At 47.0% G+C, this 14,531-nt stretch overlaps 1 protein-coding gene across 1 annotated transcript in view; it reads left to right on the plus strand.

Annotated features, from left to right (window-relative positions):
- Nucleotides 1-261: 261 nt before the first annotated feature.
- Nucleotides 262-14,531, plus strand: part of LOC115066769 (synapsin-3-like) — a 174,755-nt gene continuing 160,485 nt past the window's right edge. The window contains exon 1 of the mRNA XM_029568344.1: nucleotides 262-323. The gene's annotated coding sequence lies outside the window, so the exon portion shown is untranslated. The remainder of the gene's footprint in view (nucleotides 324-14,531) is intronic.

Below are 14,531 nucleotides of genomic sequence, written 5' to 3' on the forward strand. Positions count from 1 at the left end.
TTTTGCGCGTCCTGGGATGGAGAAAGATTGCTTTACTTGGCCGCCAGAGGCCAAAGAGAGAGTAAGTGCTTTGCCTGGTAGCAACTTTCCTTACTTGTCTGGCGCAGAAAGCCCGGTGCGCCGGGAAAGGTGGGAGGGGCGGGGCCTGGGGCGGGGCTTCGCTGCCCGAGCCAATGGCGCCGCGGCGTGGGGAGGCCGGGCCGCCGGGCGGAGGCGCTGGCGCGGTGCTGGGAGGAGGCAGAGCTCCCCGGCTCCGCAGCGTCCACGGACCGAGTGGCGGGCTGCGCGGCCAAGACATCCACGGGCCCCCGGCGGCTCCCACGGTAGGTGAGCCACGGCGATGCAGACTTTGCGGGGTTCTGGCCGTAGGGAGCCCCCACCCCCCGCCTGGGCTGCTGTCGCGTCCTGGCGCGGGGCTGTGTGCCCAGGAGCTCTGTGCTCGCGGGATGCGGGTGCAGCGAGGGCCTGGCGCACCGCCCTCTCTCCCCAGGCTGTCGCTGCGGGGCCCTGGCTCCACTCCCTGTATGGCACCGGAGCCCGAGGCGCACAAGATAGTGGCTCCTGAGGTCTCCGCCCGGCACCCGGATCCGGTAGAAAGCGTGATCCAGGAGCCAGGAGCTGCAGCGTGTGCCAGTGCTCCGCACCTAGTTCCCTCACCTGCCTTAGGTCTGCGGAGCCCTCGGGACCTGTTGCCTAGGGGCTGGGGCTCAGATTTATCGCGCAGTGTCGTAGTTCCAGCCATCCTGGGGTGCAGGAATAAACCTGAGAGCGTTTCCTTAGCCTAGCTAGGAGCACTGATGCAACGCGACCCCCCCCCCCGCCCCCGTCTTTTTCCTGAGTGCCTGGCACAGCGCTCACCCCTAGCGGCCTGAAGCGAGTTGCTGGCGTCCCTGAACAGCGGCAATAGGAAGGATTTCAGAGAAGGGTAAAGAACAGAGGTAGGTGGGTCGTGATGCAGCCAGGAAGGCTTCAGAGAGGAGGTGGCTTCAGTGTAGACTTGCAGGAGTAGACGAGTTTACCAGCCTGAAGACTGTGCAGAGGGGGGCTGCAGGGACAGCAAGGACTCCTGGTAGTTTCTCATGTGATGATAAGAGGGTCAGGACCTCAGCCTAACCAAACATCAGATAGCCCAGGAGGACCAGGTCTGGTGGGTGGGAAAAAAACTGCAACATGGTAGGGGTTGCAAAAGGTACCCAGGTCTGAAGGTGCAGTCTTAGAAGTTTGTCTTGGGGTGAAGGAGGCTGGGGGAAGAATTCCATTTGGCCCTCAGGCAGCTCTGGAAGCTCTGTGGGCCGTGATGGATGCTGGGCTTCCTCAAGCTGGTAAGCTGTAAAAAGCTGATCTTCAGGCAGCTTGCCTGCAGGACTCTGGCTCCTTAGGACTCACTGTACCCTGGTTTCTGCACACAGATTCAGGCAGAGAGATGCTTCCACATGATGCTTCTGCAAGCTGTGTGTCATTGTATATTGTTTCTGGAGTTTGTGACCTCTGTCTTGTCCTAGGGGACAGCCCCTGGAGGTTTATGGAGGTTCCTGTGCCCTCTTTGTCTCCTCCTTCCAGTGGCCTCCCCTCCTGCCTCACAGGGCTGCTGCTGGAGGCAAGGTCATGTGTTGACTGCTGTAGTGTCAAGAGCAATGGCTCACTGGAAAGTCAGAAAGTCACTTTATCCACGTGCCTTGCAGACATGCTCGACCTTGCAAACCAATTTTTTGTGTAACAAAGGAAATTGTTGTGCCTAAATTCCATAGGCAAGATTCTTGGGGGGAAAAAGTAGAGATACATGCTGGTTGGTTTTAGTGATCAACTTGCCACAACTTAGAATCATATGGGAAGAGAATTCAATGACGGCACTGTCTAGATCAAGTTGGCCTATGAGCATATCTGTGGGGGGTTGCCTTGGTGGTTAAGTTAATTGATGTGGGAAGACTGTCCAGTGAATGCAGTGATGTTCCCTGGGTTTGAATCCTGAACTGTATAAAAGTGGGGAAAGTGATCTGAGTATTGGGCATGCTTTTTTCTCTCCCTGCTCTTGACTGGGTCTGATCAGCTCCTTCAAGTTCTGCCCCCTTGACCTCCCACAATGATGGGCTGTAACCTGGAATTGTGAGTTAAACCCTTTCTTCCCTACGTTGCTTTCTGTCAGGATATTTTATCACAGTAGCAGAAATGAAACTAGAGCAGACGCTGAAATTTCTGTGCAGGAGGTTTCTTGAGAAGTTGTCCTGCTGTTCAAGTAAGTAAGTATCTGGGGGAGCAGGACCAGGAACAGGCAAATACTGATACATGATGCAAATGAAAAGGTGCTCAAGACCGCCACCGAGACTCCGAAGGCCTTGCTGAACAGACAGTGAGCGCAGAATGCTCCCAGGGAGGGGCTCAGCCTTCAACAGAACAGTTTCTAAACAGGGACTCAAATGTGAGCTGTGAGCAGCCAATATACCCAGCAGCTGGACACTGGGAGGTAATGAGCATCTTGTCTTGGAAGAAATTGTGAGAGTTATCCCATAGCTTCCTGTCACTATGTCACCAGACAGCTTTGGGCAGAAAATGCGGATCCTTTGGACTGCAGACTCCTGTACTGAGTACTTGCTATGTATTCGCGTTCTCTCCTGGTCCCAACACACTCCAAGCTGTGAGCTTTTATTCACATTTTACAGTCTTTTCTCAAGCCTAATGGAGGCCATGTTTGCCATAAGATATCAATGACAACAATCCGTCACACTGTGTTACCTGTGACGCTTTAGGAAGTGCTTCATTGATGCATTTAGTCACTTATTAATTCAACTACTGATTCATCCACTCAGTCTGTGTGGAGTGCCTTCCAGACAGTAGGGGCTGTCCCAGGTAGAGGGTACAGCTAAGGCCACTAGGGAGAAACATTAAATACTTGACTTTTTGAAAGAAAATATTGAAAGATGCAATGTTGCACTGTGGAGCCAGGGTGTGATCAAGAGAATCAGGCTCTTTGTCTGAGTGATTCTTCATGTCCTGTATGCAATGCAATTTCCTTGGAAAGGCCTCTGAACCATTTCCTGTGAAGCAAACACGCACGCTTTCATTCTCTCTTTTTATTTTAGTCTCTTTCCTGTGTTGGTCTTCCTCGTTACGCTGGGCTCCAGGGGATTACATGCCTCTTTATCCCAAGGGCCCAGCAATGTTCAGTATGCATTTCTTCATTATGTATGTATATATGTGTATGTGTGTTATATAGGGATTGAACCCTGGGTCTCACGCATGATAGCTAAGCCCCCACCACTGAGCTATGCCCCCAGCCTAGCACATATTTCTTGAATGAGTGGAATGCATAAAGAGTGGGTCTGCTTCACAGGGTAGTGAGGGGAGTTTACTCAGGAGAGTGATAGTTACACTGACACCCAAAAGGTGAAAAGACCCAGATCAAGAAGCAAATAGAACAGCTTGCAGAGGGACCCTGAGGTGATAGATTGCAGCCCATGGTGGCTGGAGCCCAAAGAGAGGGTTATTTGGAACTGACCGAGATGCCTTTGAAGATGATAGAGGCCTTGGGGGCACTCTAAGCTTGGGTTTTGCCCAAAGTGCACTGAAGTCGGTGAAGGATTTTAACCCTAGTAATGACCTCATAGAGTGGCTATACATCTGTTTATTTTCTGGCATGCCTCCAGAAGGTAAGCACCATGAAGAATGAAACTCAGTTACTGAAGTTTGAATGTATGGATGGTCTAGATTGTATTTTAAAAGAACCTCACCAGCTTCAGGGTGAAAAGTGAACTAGAGAGAAGAAATAATGGGGTCTTGTCACGAAGTAGAAGTTAGGTGAATGAGATATGGTGTCTCGTGTACGCAGATGGAAAGAGCAGAAGGATCTGAACTATATCTTGGACATAGAATGAATAGGTTCTCTGATACACTAGATTGGAGGTATACAGAAAAGGATCAAGGATTGGATGGATGACAAATGTCCATCTCTAGGTGAAGGAATGGACAAAATGTGCTATGTGCACACAATGGACTATTACTCGGACATGAAAAGAAACAAAGTGCTAAGCAACAACCTAAACAGACCTTGCAAACATTATAAAAAATGTAAGTAGAAAAAGCCAGACACAGAACTGGGGAGATGGCTCAGTGAGTACGGTGCTTGCTACACAAGCATGAGGCCCCGAGTGTATCTTTAGCACCTATGTGAAAAACTGCATGTGGCAATGCATCCTGTAACCCCCAAGCTGGGGGTAGAGACCAGGGGCTCTCTGCCCAGCCAGTCGAGCAGAAACAGTGAACTCCAGGTTTAGTGAGAAACACTCTTAAAAAGTAAGTGATCTTTAGCATCTATGTGAAAAACTGCATGTGGCAATGCATCCTGTAACCCCTAAGCTGGGGGTAGAGACCAGGGGCTCTCTGCCCAGCCAGTCAAGCAGAAACAGTGAACTCCAGGTTTAGTGAGAAACACTCTTAAAAAGTAAGTGACATCTCAATGTCAAACATGCACACACACACGGGGGGGGCGGGGAGAGGAGAGAGAGAGAGATCTGTGTTTGCCGCAGACTGAGGAGAAGCAGGAATGGGGCCCTGGCAGTAGAATGGTTGAGTGTTTTCTTTTTGGAATGAGGCAGAGTTGTAATGGTTGTACACATTGTGGAGTTACTAAACGCCACTGAACCACACATTTTAAAGTGGGTAACTTTGTGCTATGTAAATTTCACCTCTGTTCTAAGAAGTTGACATGGATGACAGTAGCATTCTGACAATGAGGGAGACTGGGGAGGAGCAGGCTGTGTGGAGCTTAAGTACTCACATGTGCTATGTAACCACGAGGAGCACACGTTTGATGTGAGTCTGAGTCTAGCAGGGGAATCCGGTCCGGGGACATAAACTGTTAGCAGTTACGTGTCAATCAATGAAGCAAGTGAGTTCTAGGGACAGAGAGTGTAGAGGACACCAGAGCCTGGGCCATTCTTTAAAGTGATGGTTATATCTACTCTATGAAGAAGGCACTGTTGTCCTCATTTGCAGATGAGGAAACCCAGAATCCTACCCCCAACCAACATGCCCAAGGACAGACAATGGGTCTCCAGGCTTCTAAACCTCTGCCATTCCTGTCCTAGCACAGTGCCATTCAGAACTTCAGCAAACACTTCCCCGCCTGCCCCTGTTCCTACTGTCAGCCGTGATTGGGTATCTACACACAGCAGGCCCTGGGTTGAAGATATGTGGGTGGAGAATGTAATGCAGACATGGCTCCAGTCTCACGGAGTTTGTCTAGTGAGAAAGCACCTGAAACTCACAGATACAGGGGGCCTTAGAAGCGCAGAGCAAGGACAGCTCTCCTAGGCATGGAGGCGAGAGGAAGCTTCATAAATCTACCCCAGAAGTGAACTTGGGGACTACAGTGGTTCCCAGTCTGGCACTTTCCACCTCACTAAATATAATTATATTTTCTACAGTCTTGGAGACAATGCATAAACAAATGGCCTGGTTTAAGTGAGAACTTTCCAGGGTTAGCAGGGTAGGGTTCCACAACCTGGCCTTCAAAGTAAAGCTCTATCTCTTGAGCAGGTGATTTAGCTTCTCCTCTCTTCAGTGCTGGGGACTGACCCCAGGGCCACATGCATGGCAGGCAAGCATTCTACCACCGAGCTTCATCTCCAGCTCCCTTTTCACCTTTGATTTTGAGACAGTCACACTACACTGCTCAGGGTAGTCTTGAACTTGCGAACCTTCTGCCTCAGCCTCCTGAGTAACCGACTTGACAGACCTGTGCCATGAGACCCAACTGAACCTTACTTTTAATACCCATGAAACAGGATGAACAGTGTTCACTGCTCAGAGTAGGAAATAGATGAGAAGATGAGGTAAGGTGTTGGGCACATTGTACATGCTTAGAAAAATGTCTCCTTGGCAAGGAAGAGTTTCTGAGTTCCCTGGTTCCCCCTTCCCCTCTGCTATGAAAACAGATATCCTTCCAAAGGCTGTAACACATGGTTGGAGGTATGACATGACAAACTGTATGTTTAGGAAGCTCCCTGGCAGATTCAGATAAAAACAAGTTTGGGAGCCTCTAATGCAAACCAAATCCTCTTTGGTTTGAAGAGTGAGAAGGGGTTAAGCATCTAGAAGCAGGATTTTGCCTTTTAGGAATTATTAGCCAATGAGGGGACTGGCTGGTGATGTAATGCCTTGGGCTGGCATTCCATTGGTTAAGTGTATTGTTTCTCCTGCTTCACTGTGTGAGAAGTGAGGGGGGGGTTGGAGCAAAAGGGTTAATCATTCTCTGACTAGCTTGTTTTCTCTCTCTCTCTCTCTCTCTCTCTCTCTCTCTCTCTCTCTCTCTCTCTCTCCCCTCTTCTCACAGTCCCCACACATCCCATATAGAGAAAGCATTAAACAAACAATACCTAATATATATCAAAATCTTTCATACTACAGACTATGGCTGCTAAGTGTGTGTTGTATTGTAGCAGGGCTCAGCACATTATTGCCCTTTGCTTTCCAATAAACTGCCGTACTCCCCTCCTCCCTTCCTCCCAAGCAGAGCACATGTCTCTGTAGTACTATAGAGAAAGACCTGGGAGGAGGCGAGGGAAGAGGAGGGGGAGGAGGAGGGAGAAGAGGAGGAGGAGGACTTCTTTAGAGGAAAGAGGGCCCCTTCACAGGACCGCAGTCTCTCCTTGCCACTTGGGATAAGCACGGCTCTCCGTGCTCCTGATGAATTGTTTAACTTCCACCTGCTTCTGTGTTTTATTCAACCTGGCGGGATTCTCAGAACCAGGAGGTGAGCCCAAAGATCTGGAAAGAGGGAGCAGGCCTGGGAGGTGGGGGAAAGCCTCTGGGAAGCAGAAAGAAACAGCTGTAGGATGGGGGTCAGGAACAGGCTCCGTCCAGCCACTGCCACTGGCCTGCAGCATGAGCTCAGGCAGGCCAGACTCCCTCTCTGGGTCTATACGCCTAAGAGCATAAGGTTCTGGCAGACCCTGCTTAGGGTCTGTGCTCATGAGGAGCTGTGAACAGGCATGTTCTTGGTAGCTTTCCATCAAAACCTCCTTAAAGGTAAAGGCTTTACTTTGGGAATCGGGCCAGGATGGGAACTGGTGTGCTAGGGAGCCAGCTCTAAGCCTAGCCCCTCGCATTGTTTGTGCTCCCTCCTAGTGCTCCACCTCAGCAGGGTGGGATGGGTAGACTTTGGGGCAAGATGTTTCCAGAAATTCCTAAACGCTTTCAGGGATTTTATTTTTTTAATCACATTTTCCAGGTACCTTCAGGTCCCTGACCCTTGAGTTGTCAGTGTGCCTGAATGAATTTGGAGCTCTCTCCTAGTGTTCGGGCTGGGCTGTCAGGGGTAGGGGATTCCTCAATTCCTTTTGTATTGTGGGTAACAAAGTGTGATGGATTTCTTGTTTGCACGTAATGGGGTATGAATTGCTGCCCCAGTCTAAAACTGCTACCTGTCTAGAAAGGCTCCAGTGTAAGCATGTCTGCCTGGGCTGGTAAATGAGAACAGCAGCGGTGGTGAGGCTGCTGCACGTGGGGAGCAGCTGGGAAAGGCTGCTGGCCAAAACTCTGGCCTTCCTTTCATTGGTGCTTCAAGACATCCTCGCATCTCACACTCACACGATGATGCCACCTCTCTCTGGCAACCTCCAAAAATGCAGAGCTAGAAAGTTCTGTTACTTTTTGGAATCTGGTCCTCTGGTTTATCCATCACAGAGGTAGGAGGGAGAAAGATGAACTGAGTTTTAGAGCCTTTCTAGCCCGGCTGTCTGTGCTTTACAGAGCAATACATTTGGAATAAGGGTGTGGATTGAGTTTGATGGGTAGAGGATGTTTGATTAAAGGCACATGCTGCTCATGTCCCCTGGGGGGTGTGAGGGCTGCACGGTGGATAGTCACTGTATTTTCTTCACTTCCTGGGAGTGGGTGAATGATTGCCGTTTCAAATGTGTAGAAAATTAAAGCTGTTGAGAAGGGAGTGACTTGCCCAAGATCGTCCACTTAGTAAATTCTAAGGATGGTATCTAAACCTGTGTGGGTGAGCGTGCTGGGGTGGCCGCGGACAGCAGGGTCACGCTGGGGCTGGAGCTGGCATCCCTGGCTGCCTTTGCGCCCTTGCTTGCTCTTCTTTGTTCTAGAAATCGTGCACTGAATTTGAGATAGATCAGCTCAGCCAGATTATTGTGGGTTGTCTAGTTTACTGCTGGGAATGGCTGCAGAAGATCAGAGCATTCCTGGGTATGAAGGGAACCCCATGTTTGTTGGGTCAGGCCCCTCAATTTATAACTGAGAAAATGCAGTCTGGAGAAGTTAGGTGACTTGTGCCATGCCACTCAGCCAGTCCATAGATGGCGAGAAGTGGAGACGACACTTCCTTGTTTGTATTGTTATTATTGAGGTGTTTTTAAAAGCTTTCAGTTTGGAAGTTTGAGATGAGCTAAATTCAGCCATTTTTCCCTCCAGGCCACTTTGAAGCTCTAAGACTAGATTCACAGATTATGTTATGTGCCTTGTGGCAGGTGTCTAAGACACAGTGGGCAGTGAGCAGCCACAATATGAGTTGAGATGATTGCCTTAGAGAAGACTCAGGATGTAAGCCGTGTTTCATGAGGCCTGTGGCTCCCAGGTCAGCACCCTTTCCTAGTGTGTGAGCTGAGATCCTGACGCTGTCCCTCTGTGTGACTGGCACATACTCTATACAATTGTAACAGCTCTTGTAACATGTGCTTTCCCTTCTTTGTCTTCCCAACTAAGCTGTTGGTTTCCAGACTGTAGCTTCTAAAATATTGAACAGGATTAATTGATGGCACTGCCTAATGAGGAGGCAAGCATTAATACCTTGGATGAATGGAGATGTATACCCAGATATAAAAACCACCATGTCATCGTTAAAAAGTGAGGTGCAGACACTTGACTCCTTGTGTGGTCACTGCAATGTGAAGAAAGCATCATCCTCATAGCATCTTCTATACCCAAACTCATAGACGTGAGACACTATCTTCCATATTCAGATATCATAGAAGTGAGACACTGCTGTTATTCTCCAGGACTGGAGGACACAGCTCATAGGCGTGGGTGGAAACAGGAGAGAAGAGCCAACAGATAGAGGGACTGGATGCTGACAGTGCTGCTGTCCAGCAGGGGAGATTCCACCTTGCATGCCCTTATTATTCAAAGTAAGCAGAAATCCCAGGGAGGAGCAGAACCCAGTAGCCTTCAGCCTCCCTCAAAAGGATCTCAAATTCCTTTATTATTTATCAAGTAAGGGTAAAGGAAGGTACAGCAGGGAGATCTTAATCTTTAAGTTGAGAAGTCGTAGTGTGAAAGGAAAAGCTTGGGGAGCCAGAGATACCTTTTGAGATATTTTGGGCACCAAAGAAGTATATTACATTTAGTTTGGGGGAGTGTAGCCTTGAACAGTAATTCCTGTGCTAACGAGTGTGCAAGATGCTGGCCCAGTCTAAAAGAAGCAGAAAGGAAGTATCTGTGCAGTCAGCTGAGGCTTCTTACTGTCCTGCTTTCAAGGTAACTCAGGTCATGAGCTGGCATGGCTGGGGGGCAGGGAGTTCTTGGGTGTCCTTGCTTCCAGGGTTTATGCCATTCTGTTTGCATACACAGCCTTACTGTTTCATGCTTGTTTTTGATGACGGTGAAATGCAAACGATGTAGTCTATGGAAACCCTCAGCCCAGAGGGCTACAGAGGAGATGCTCAATAGATATTTGTGATCATTGGCATTTTGCTCTTCCAGATGTGACCATGCTGGTCTTTGGGTAGTTTTAGAGAAGAACATGGCCACCTGTGTCCAGGTTGGTTATCTTTCTTGAGGCTGGAATATCCTCTCTGGCTCCTTTGACACTGTTCACTCTCATGATTAAATATTGCTTTTAAAAATCCAAAAATGGAGGGCTGGAGAGGTGGCTCAGTGGTTAAGTGCAGTGGTTGCTCTTGCAGTGGACCAAGTTCAATTCCCAACACCTACATGATGGCTAACAACCATCTGTCACTTCAGTTCTAGGGAATCTGACACCGTCTTCTGACTTCCACAGGCATTGTATGATATGGGTGCACTAACACATGCAGGCAATGCCCTCATACACATAAAATAAAAATAAAAACCCAAAATGGAAAAAGAATGGGGCTGGAGGTTACAAACACCTGAGTTCAAAATACCAGGTGTTATCTACTGTGGTGGTTTAAATGAGAATGTCTGCCATAGGATCCAAGTATTTGAACACTTGTCCCCATTTAGTAGTGCTGTTTGTGGAAAGTCATGGAACCTTTAGGAGGTGTGTCTTTTCTGGAGGAAGAGTGTCACTGCAGGCAAACTTTGAGAGTAGTTAGCCACAGCCCATTTCCAGTTTGTCTCTCTGCTTCCTGTGCCTGCTTGAAGATGTGAGCCCTCAGTTTCTGCACTGTCTTCCTCCGTTACCATGCCTCCCAGCCTTGATGGACTCTTATCTCTCTGGAACCTTAAGCCAACTAAATGTTTTTAGTCTATAAGTTGCCTTAGTCATGGTGTTTAATCACAGCAAACAGAAAAGTAACTAATATACCTATCTTTGTATGGCATTGAATTTCTTAACCTCTCTGTGTTCAGGTGCCTTTACTTGTAAAAATGAGGCTCACTGGCTGACATAGAGCTCACTGAGAACCTGCAGAGTGTCTGGGACCAGCAGAGGGACTGTGTGTGGACTGTGTGCTAATGTGCCCTTCCTCCTTAGAAGGCTGTTGCAGGAATGTCGTTTTTGCTCATGGTAGTAGCGACTCTGGATAGTTTTCTTGGAGCCATGGGGAAACCTCACACGGTGTTATTCTAAGAAAGTGTGAGTGTACAATCTTGCTCCTTCTTAGATCCTGCTCCTGCACAAGCAGGCTGCTGGGAAATGTAGGCTGAGTAGCAGTGTTTTAAAACACCAATTACTGAATTAAACATTCTGGGCTGGGGCTGTCCTACTCAGGGGCCAAATGAGCAGGTGATTTGAAGGATTGGCATGTAGACATTTTTGAGCTAAAACATAGCTTCAGTTCAAAGCATCTGGAATTTCATGACTGAATGCCCATCTCTTGGGTTTATTCATTCATCTATTCAAACAAATATTTGTGGAGTTCTTACCATGATTGGCAGCACTCTAAGTGCTTGAATCTATCAATGGACAGTCAGACATGGTCCTTACTCTCATGGATGGTATATTCTGGTGGATACAGAAGGGAACAGCCATAAGTGAACAATCTTTCCCAGTGAGTAGGCTGAGACTCTGGTCCTGTCCTTTCACATGGCTGGCATATACTTTTTGTGACTGTAAGAGTGCTGCTGTTCTTTTCCTATTATATGACATCACTTAGTCAAAAATGACATGGAGAAAAAAAATGGAGCCATCCAAAGGCACAAAAAACTTTTGTTGAAGAATAGTCACCTAGAGAAGGTCCCTAATACTCAGCAGGGCCATTAAGCTTGCTTATGGGTGGAAATATCTGTGGGAAAGAGTTCCAGAAATAGGGAACAGTCAGCGAGCCTCGGAGCAGGTAGAGAGGCCAGGGAAGGGAGAGTTAGAGATGTGATCATTAGGGTACTTAGAGCCAGGTCTGCCAGGGACTCATGGGCTCAGGAGGAGAACTTGGATTCTGTCCCAAGTTGGAAGTTTTATGCAAGAAGGCAATATGGGTTGATATTTATTTATTTTAATTTGAAACAGGGTCTCAGTGTATAGCCCAGGCTAGCATCAAACTCACAATCCTCCTGCCTGTGCTCCTAAGTGCTGGAATTACAGCCATGTGTTGCCATTCCTAGTTGACTTATCTTTTAATTGATTGTATTTTTTAGATTGTCCTATGGGAAGATCACCCTTGTTATGGTAAACCATTCTGTGACTTTAGCACAGGTATAACTCCATGCAACTGTCACTTCCTGGATGAGGACCCTGGACAGTTCCATCATCCGCCTCAGGGCCTCAGCGCTGTCCCTCCTGCCATAGTTACAAATGCTCCACTGCTAACACTTGGCAAACGTAAATCTGAACGCCATTGTGTTTTGTCCACAATGTTGGATGGGAAGATGGTTCAGTCGGTAATGCACTTGTTGTGTGAACATCAGGACCCAAGTATAGATCACATAAAAAAGCTGGGTATAGTGCACATGTTTGCAACTTTAGTACTGAGGTGGAAGGGTTGAGGGGGAGGGTACAATCAGACAGGCAGATCCCTGACCAGCCAGTCTACCTGGATTGATGAGTTTCAGGTTCTGTGAGACACCTTGTCTCAAATAATAAATAAATAAATAAATAAATAAGGTGGAGCGTGATAGAGGAGGGCAACCTTTGTCAACCTCTGGCCTCCACACATATACGCATGATCACCTGCATACACACATGCACACCTACACCAATACCAACACATACTGTAACACACACACACACACACACATACACACACACACACACACATACACACACACACACTGATGTGCATGACATCACCTTTCAAGAATATCGCACAGTGGAATAGCTCCATGTGTTACTTTCTTGGGATGGATTATCTCCTTCAGCATAATGTGTTCTGGGGTCCACTGAAGAATGTGTAGGTTGTTTGAACAGAATTTTAGAAACATTTATATTTACATTTTTGTGAGAGTTTTTTTTGTTCTCTCTTTTCTAGAACAAATGCCCAGGAGTTGGATTTCTGGGAAATATTCTAATTTTATGTTCAACATTACAAGAAATTGCCAAACTGTTTTACCAGACTGGCTGTACAATTTTTCATTCACATCATCAATACACAAAATTTCCAGTTGCTCTGGCTCCTTGTCAGCACTTGGTACTGTCAGTACTTTTTTTTTATTTTGGCCATTCTAATAACTTGGTGGTATCTTATCATGCTTTTAATTTGTATTTCTCCAATTTTCTAATAATGTTGACTATAATTTCACATAAGTATTTGATGCCCTTATATCATATTTTGGTGAAATATCTGTTTAAACCTGCAACTCCTAATTCTCCCTTTTCTTTCAATTGCTTTTGTTTTTTTCTTATCGTTAAGCTTTTGGGTTTTATTTATTTATTTATTTGTGTGGGGTGTGTGTTAACATGTGGAGGTCAGAGGTTGACATCAAGTATCTTCCTCAATTAATATCCACCTTATTTTTTAAGACAGTTCTCTTACTGAACCTGGATTGCACACATTCAGTTAAGCTGGCTGGCCAGCAAATTCCAAGGATCTGCCTGTTTCCATCCCCAGACTCCAGTTCTGGGATTACAAATGTGCACTGCCATGGTGACCTTTTACATGAGGATCTGAACTCAAGTCCTCTTGCTTATGCAGCAGGCAAACCTTTACAGGCAGATGTCTCCTCAGTCCTAAGAGTTCAGTACTCATTAATTGTTCTGAATACCAGTGGTTTCTTGAATATGTGACTTGCAAATATGGTGCATTTTTAAAAGACTCATTCTGAATGTGTGTGGTAAGAGGGTATGAGGCAGAAGGACTTCTATGAATTTGAGGCCAGACTGGACTACAGAGTGAGGCTCTGCCTGAAAGCAAAGAACCAAATGAAGAATCACCCGGGAGGGATGTTAAAAGTGCAGGTAGTTAGGCCATGACCTCTAAAGCAGGTCTTTAGCTAGCAAGAACTCCAAATTATCCAATGCAAGTTCTTGGTGAACTACACCATAGGAAACCCCTGTGGGAGCTGAGAGGACTCCACAGAAAACGTGGTTTGAGATGAGAGTTAGTAGAAATTCTGACTTGGAGAAAGTTAGGGAAATAGCAGCCTAACTGTGAAAAGCAGAGGTAAAGGTCTGGCAGAATAATGATGGCTGGAGGCGACAGTGAGCATCTGTTGGGTGATAAAGATGACTGTTGACCAAAAGAGAACATGTCCATTTAGGGATGGGATCACATGACTTCCCGAGTTTAATACTACATAAGTTAGTTTTATTACATCAGTTCCTCTCCTGTTGTTTCTGACTACAGTGTCTGCCAGAAACAACTTAAGTAGAAAAGGTTTCTTTCAGCTCATAGTTTCATAGGTTTTCAGTCCATTATGGTGGGAATCACAAGGCAGAGCAGCTCAGTTCATGGAGGCAGGCATGTTTGGAGGAGGCTGTTCACATCACAGCAGACTGGAAAGCAGAGAGCTGGGTCAGAACCAGGTACAGATATACCTTTCAAAGGCTTTCCCTTAGTGACCTACTTTTGCCAACCAGGCCCCCACCTCCTAAAGGCTCCACAGTCTCCTGAAAAGCACTACTACCAGCTGCAAAACATGAACCTATCAGGGATCATTGCATAAGAGGGATGGAAATATTGTAAGAGCCAGGAGTGGTGGATGACAATGAGGAAATGGCATTTTCCAGATAGCTCAGCAGTTACTCATATCAACTCATAGCAATGATGACAGCATGTACAAGTCCCACATAAGCTCAAGCCAGATAAAATTCCGGCATGAACATGAGAGGGAGCATTTCAGATTCAGACCATAACAATGGGTCTGAAGTGATGGAAACAATTTGTCAGCACCTCAGCTACTGACAGTGACTCACCATGGTGAAATGTTCTAAGCAGTAGGTGGGC

The sequence above is a fragment of the Nannospalax galili genome, unplaced genomic scaffold, assembly GCF_000622305.1.
Source record: "Nannospalax galili isolate Female #2095 unplaced genomic scaffold, S.galili_v1.0 scaffold39, whole genome shotgun sequence".
NCBI classification, from domain to species: Eukaryota; Metazoa; Chordata; class Mammalia; order Rodentia; family Spalacidae; genus Nannospalax; species Nannospalax galili.